Source organism: Schistocerca cancellata, unplaced genomic scaffold, assembly GCF_023864275.1.
Source record: "Schistocerca cancellata isolate TAMUIC-IGC-003103 unplaced genomic scaffold, iqSchCanc2.1 HiC_scaffold_1104, whole genome shotgun sequence".
NCBI classification, from domain to species: Eukaryota; Metazoa; Arthropoda; class Insecta; order Orthoptera; family Acrididae; genus Schistocerca; species Schistocerca cancellata.
Genome location: NW_026047103.1, coordinates 1,426,435 through 1,433,089, shown reverse-complemented (window position 1 = coordinate 1,433,089; position 6,655 = coordinate 1,426,435).

Genomic DNA, 6,655 nt, shown 5'->3' with positions numbered 1-6,655 from the left:
CAGAAATAAAAACAATATTTACAGGACAAATAGTTGCAACTGCAGGAGCTTAACACCACAGTCTCCACAAGGGATCTTTACCAGCGTCATACCGATAAGCATAAACTATATCTGTGAGTAGTGCTTTAAGGCGCTTCAGTCCAGAACTGTGCTGCTGCTACGGTTCGAATCCTGCCTCGGGCATGGATGTGTGTGATGTCCTTAGGTTAGTTAAGTTTAAGTAGTTCTAAGTTCTAGCGGACTGATAACCTCAGATGTTAAGTCCCATACTGCTCAGAGATATTCGAAACTTTTTTTTTTAATTAGTGTCACTCACCGACTTCATGAATCTCTTAAGCAAACACATTCAAGCGGCCATGTAATCTAAGTTAAGGGCTGCACAGTCCATAGGCGACATGGGTCTAGCCACAACGATGAGCAATGTGGTACTAACCCATTATGAATAAATGTTCGTCTAAGATAAGCCTATAATATTTGCGAAAGATAGTACTTTTTGCAAACTTTCCATTAACCCAGCTGCTGACTTAACACTTTATGTATCTGGCCGCTTGAGAGGCGTTACTTGCACTGCTGTCTGCTTTGTGTCACCGTGCCTCTTATTTGCTCCCGCAGTGGAAGAGTGGTTCTAGGAGCTCCAGTCTGGAACCGCGCGACCGCTACGGTCGCAGGTTCGAATCCTGCCTGGGGCATGGATGTGTGTGATGTACTTAGGTTAGTTATGTTAAAGTAGTCCTAAGTTCCAGGGGATTGATAACCTCAGATGTTAAGTCTCATAGTGCTCATAGCCATTTGAACCATTTACTTCGTCCATGCATGAAGCCTACCACTCTCTCCAGCACCATCAAGTAAACACCAGCACACTCTGTTGGTAGCCCTGTTTTCACACCAAGTTTCTTCCATCCTCTCTCTACGCGACCACTCATCTTCCTCTTCCAAACCCTGCCCATTCCCCAGATGAACCCCATTCCTCCTCAAAGAAGTTCCATCTACATAGGCAGGGCAGTCCAGCCAACCCAGATCGGCAAGTGCCAGTCTACATCATTGCGCCAACCTTAACTTTTGTGCTGTGCATGGCACAACACGTGGTGTTTCACAGGATCGATCACTAGTATCTCTCAGCTTCTTTGAAAAACTAGATGTGCTGCACCATCCAAAGATGAGTTCAACAAGGAAGCTTGTCGCAGGCCACTTCGTGTGGCTAAATGTAAAATAAAATAAAATAAAATATAACATAATAAATTGTAGCTCTCGAGACTCAAGCAAGTGCTTCCTGCCAAAGACCTATAACTGGACCGCATTCACAACTACAACACAGTTGTTATCCGTTCCCTATGGACCTCTTTGAGAACATCCACATAAACCTGAATGGGGCCCCTGCCCGCCTGAGGCGCATTTCGTTATATTGAAAGACTACACTGGTCTTCCAATTTGATTTGAAAGGCTACAGGCAACTATAAGTTTACGCCCTGCCACCAATCACTTGTCTATTTGGTGATGCGTGTGCTAAACTGATTCTGTCCTTTGACAGTGGTTGTTGTTGCTAGCAGGCACTGGAGGTTATCACTTTAAACACTATCTTAAATAAAATTTGAATGCTGAAATAATGTAATCAGTCGTGGCCCTGAGATTATGGTGGTCAAGTATTGAGGGGAGATTAATTACCAACATGGGAGTAATCTTTTATACAAATTATGGCAAAATTTTATTGATCACAAGCCAGGACCACCAACGCGATAACAAATAAATCATGAACTGTTGGCAATATAAATAGAAGCAAAAAGTATCATCACTCCAGTGGGTGGCGATTGGTTGGCAAAGACTAAGGCTTATGTGTTTACTCTAGCTCATTATAAGAATAACGCAATCTGAAATTATCTACCTCTCAATAGACTTCTATGGATTTATTCTGCACAGAAATTATACTATCTTCGAACATCCATAGTTGAAATGGAGGACAGTGGGACGTCAACAGGTATAAATTTAAATTAAAAATGAAGAAATTTCTCCAGCTGTATATGAGGTGTCAATTTTACTTTGGCAACTAGTTTCAACGTTGTAACAACTTCATCTTCAGGCCCATACACACGTCAACTGCGTGCGGCTGATAATACACTACTGGCCACTAAAATTGCTACACCACGAAGATGACGTGCTACAGACGCGAAATTTGACTGACAGGAAGAAGATGCTGTGATTTGCCAATGATTAGCTTTTCAGAGCATTCACACAAGGTTGGCGCCGGTGGCGACACCTAGAACATGCTGACGCGAGGAAAGATTTCAACCGATTTCTCATACACAAACAGCAGTTGACCGGCGTTGCCTGGTGAAACGTTGTTGTGATGCCTCGTGTGAGGAGGAGAAATCATTACCATCACGTTTCCGACTTTGATAACGATCGGATTGTAGCCAATCGCGATTGCAGTTTATCGTCTCGCGACATTGGTGCTCGCGTTGGTCGAGATCCAATGACTGTTAGCAGAATATGGAATCGGTGGGTTCAGGAGGGTAATACGGAACGCCGTACTATATTCCAACGGCCTCGTATCACTAGCAATCGAGATGACAGGCATCTTATCCGGATGGCTGTAACGGATCGTGCAGCCACGTCTCGATCCCTGAGTCAACATATGGGGACGTTTGCAAGACAACAACCATCTGCACGAACAGTTCGAAGACGTTTGGAGCAGCATAGACTATCAGCTCGGAGACCATGGCTGCGGTTATACTTGACGCTGCATTACAGACAGGAGCGCCTGCGATGGTGTACTCAGAGACGAACCTGGGTGCACGAATGGCAAAACGTCATTTTTCGGATGAATCCAGGTTCTGTTTACAGCATCATGATGGTCGCATCCGTGTTTGGCGACATCGGGGTGAACGAACGCACATTGTGAGCGTGTATTCGTCATCGCCACACTGGCGTATCACCCGGCGTGATGGTATGGGGTGCCATTGGTTACATGTCTCGGTCACCTCTTGTTCGCATTGATGGCACTTTGAACAGTGGACGTAACATTTCAGATGTGTTACGACCCGTGGCTCTACCCTTTATTCGATCCCTGCGTAACCCTACTTTTCAGCAGGATAATGCAAGAGCCCATGTTGCAGGTCCTGTACGGGTCTTTCTGTATACAGAAAGTGTTCGACTGCTGCCCTGGCTAGGACATTCACCAGATCTCTCACCAATTGCAAATGTATGGTCAGTGGTGGTGGAGCAACTGGCTCATCACAATACGCCAGTCACTACTCTTGATGAACTGTGGTATCGTGTTGAAGTTGCACGGCAGCTGTACCTGTACACGCGATCCAAGCTCTGTTTGACTCAATGCCTAGGCGTATGAAGGCTTTTATTACAGGCAGAGGTGGTTGTTCTGGGTACTGATTTCTCAAGATATATGCACCCAAATTGAGTGAAAATGTAATCACATGTCAGTTCTAGCGGCAATTTTAATGGCCAGTAGTGTAGAAGTCAGTGGTGAGATACGAACGTGCTCCGTGTGGAAGGTGGTCCCAACATTAACCATTTCAGAGCGGCCATAGATGTTTCGTTCCATTCCAAAATTCTTCAAAGCGCCTGGGGTTTCTCAAAAACCTGGGCAGGGAGAAGGGCAACACCACATGACGGGTCCCCCGATAGCGGGTTGTGTTGGTTGTTTGGGGGAAGAGACCAGAGAGCAAGGTCATCGGCCTCATCAGATAAGGGAAGGATCAGGAAGGAAGTCGGCCGTGTCCCTCCAAAGGAACCATCCCGGCATTTGCCTGGAGCGATTTAGGGAAATCACGGAAAACCTAAATCAGGATGGCCGGACGCTGGATTGAGCCGTCGTCCTCCAGAATGGGAGTCCTGTGTGCTAACCATTGCGCCATCTCGCTCGGTCACCCGATAGCGGCCAGTCCAAGGTGAACGAGGAAACTTGCGAATTTTTATGGCCGCTATCCCTTTACACACTGGGCATTTACGACACTGCCAAAATGCCTTGGTGGGGGGCCTACTTCTCTCTTGCTTTTCTGTCTCAGCCGTGGTCATAGGTGCCTAACAGGTACGTCCAGGTAATCGGGTATTTCGCCTCTTCGGCCGAAAGCATTGTCTGCACACAGGTGATAGATATTTTTGGGACCCTGAGTTCTGTCCCTTGTAAGTGTTTCGAGATGATCCTCTCCCAAATAGCTGCTCGTGGTTTCCAAGCACAATTCTCCACTGCAAGCTGTACTGTTAAACAACCAACCTGCCTGCTTGTTCTCGACTTAAGAAAATACTGTTCGAAGGAAAGTCACCATAAAGATTTCGCACGCATTAACAATGTACATGCTCGCGTTAGTGTCTGCTCATGTTGATGATTCCGTGTCGTCTGACAAACATAATGCCTTGGTTGTAATAACAAAATTAAAGTGTAGCCTAGAATATGAAAATCAGTGAGAGAGTGTTTCTTCCTCTCTTAGTATCCTTTCTTCTGTGTCGAGGTTATACTAATAGCTTAAATCACCGCAGAAACCACGGCAAAAGCATGTTTCAGTTTATGATTTCCCGTTTAGTTCGTCCAGCCTCAGCTACAACTGATCAAGGCAGATAATTTGTATCATCTATATTGATCGAACTCTGCCATTCTTGCAGTGTTCAGCGCATCATAACTATAGCTTATCACCCGCAAACAAATGACCTAGCGAAATGACGGCACTGCACTCTAAAAACAGCCGTCATGTGTCATGGAAGGGAGTGCAGGGAAGCACCTACCACGAGTGCTTCTAGGCGTTCGTTTGCGTATAAAACCTCTGCACTTCTCTAGTGGAAATCCTCTACGGGGAACCACTAATTCTGGCGGACTTCACAGAGCCATCCCTACTACCAACGCAGAGGGAACTTCCTCTGCTTGTCCGTAAGGTGAAGCGACTAATCACTCGTCTCATGATTCCCCCCCCCCCCCCCCCCCAAGCACACGACAAATAAAATCCTCATCCATCGGGCCTTCGAGGACAGCGACCTAACCAAGCTGAGAGTGTCTGTGCGGCATTCCAACAGCCCTACACAGGCTCGCACAGTGATTAGATGGGGCGCCTAACGCATTTGACATTTGACATTTTACTGAATAGGAAACCGACGATTAACACCGTCAATGGATTGAAGCCTATGTGGATCCTACACGATACGTGTGTCGCGGCAGTGAATATCATCGACCATGTGGACGACATTACTCACGTCGACCAAGATGACGCGCCAAGGAACGGGGCAGCCGTCCTCTTCTTAGGCAGCCAAACGTGGAACGATTTGTCACGAGCGACTGCATGTTGAGGAGGTCAATGGCAGTGTCATCAACACCCTCCCTCCCAAGTGCTCCGAGCTACAAGTGGGTGGCGGAGGGTAGGGGGAGTCCTCTTTAGCGACAATTCATCGTTAGCGATTGCATACAGCTAAGACAGGGAAAACTTTCTAGTCGGCGGTGCAACCCTGTCGCAGAAGTATCTTCGGAGTCATTTCGTTCTGAGAAATTTTAGTAAGCATACTTGTTTTGTATACTGCTGTCAAGTAATAAAGTGTTCTATTGCGTACTTGCGTTCTCAATCATTTTACCTGGAGTAATTCTCACTGGATCCTTTCTACAAAAGTAATTAAATACAAATTTTCGTCAAGATACATACCTCGTTTACTTTCCGTTAAAACGTCGCCGATGGCAGAGTTCTCCCGTCCGTTACTAGCACACAGTGCGTATGAAAAGTCTACGTGCATGTTTAACTAGAATTTAGCTGTTCTTCATGATTATCCGACACAAAAAGTGAAAGATACTATGGGACCAGAAACGGCGAACCATAAAATGCACCAAGGCTGACGATGGAAGCTACTGGTAAGGCCATATCTTTTCAAACAGCCAGTATGGCAGACACTAGGTAGCCGCGGGGTGGAAGAGAGCGAGGGTATGTAGTTCTGTTGTCTCCTCACTCGTAAGCACAGTCTTTGCAGGCATTCTTCTGAGGTCCCGACTGTACATACGGACTTACTTCTTGTGTACAAACGAGACTCACTTGAAAAGATAGTATCTTCAAAACATTCATCGACCAGCTATAAATTACAAACGATGTAACAAAATTACTTCGCTTCCAAATGATTTTAGAGTCTGTTGCAATACGTCTGTGAGCTAGATGAAATGAACAATGATGTAGAGTACGCTATGTGACTTGTACACCCATCATGTCAATGCAGAGACACTTTTTGAGACGGCCGCTGTGGCCGAGCGTTTCTAGGCGCTTCAGTCTGGAAACGCGCTGCTGCTACGGTCAAAGGTTAGAATCCTGCCTCGGGCATGGATGAGTGTGATGCCCTTAGGTTAGTTAGTGTGAAGTAGTTCTAAGTTTAGGGGACTGATGACCTCAGATGTTAAGTACCATAGTGCTCAGAGCCATTTGAACACTTTTTGAGCATTCTCGCAAAGCACAACATTACAGCGCCAAAGGAAGACAACATGTTACTGGGACTGATATACTCAAATAGGATTACACTATTTAGGAACTGCGCCCATGCCGTGCTTTTAGCAGCCACATTTTATGTGCTCATGGTACGGCTTTTCTGAAAGTGAGCGAGTTAGTGTAAAGTTTTGTGAGATTCACTATTAGTGAATTCCTTCTCGGAATCATGCCTGCCATATCCTCAGGGTATAAACGGG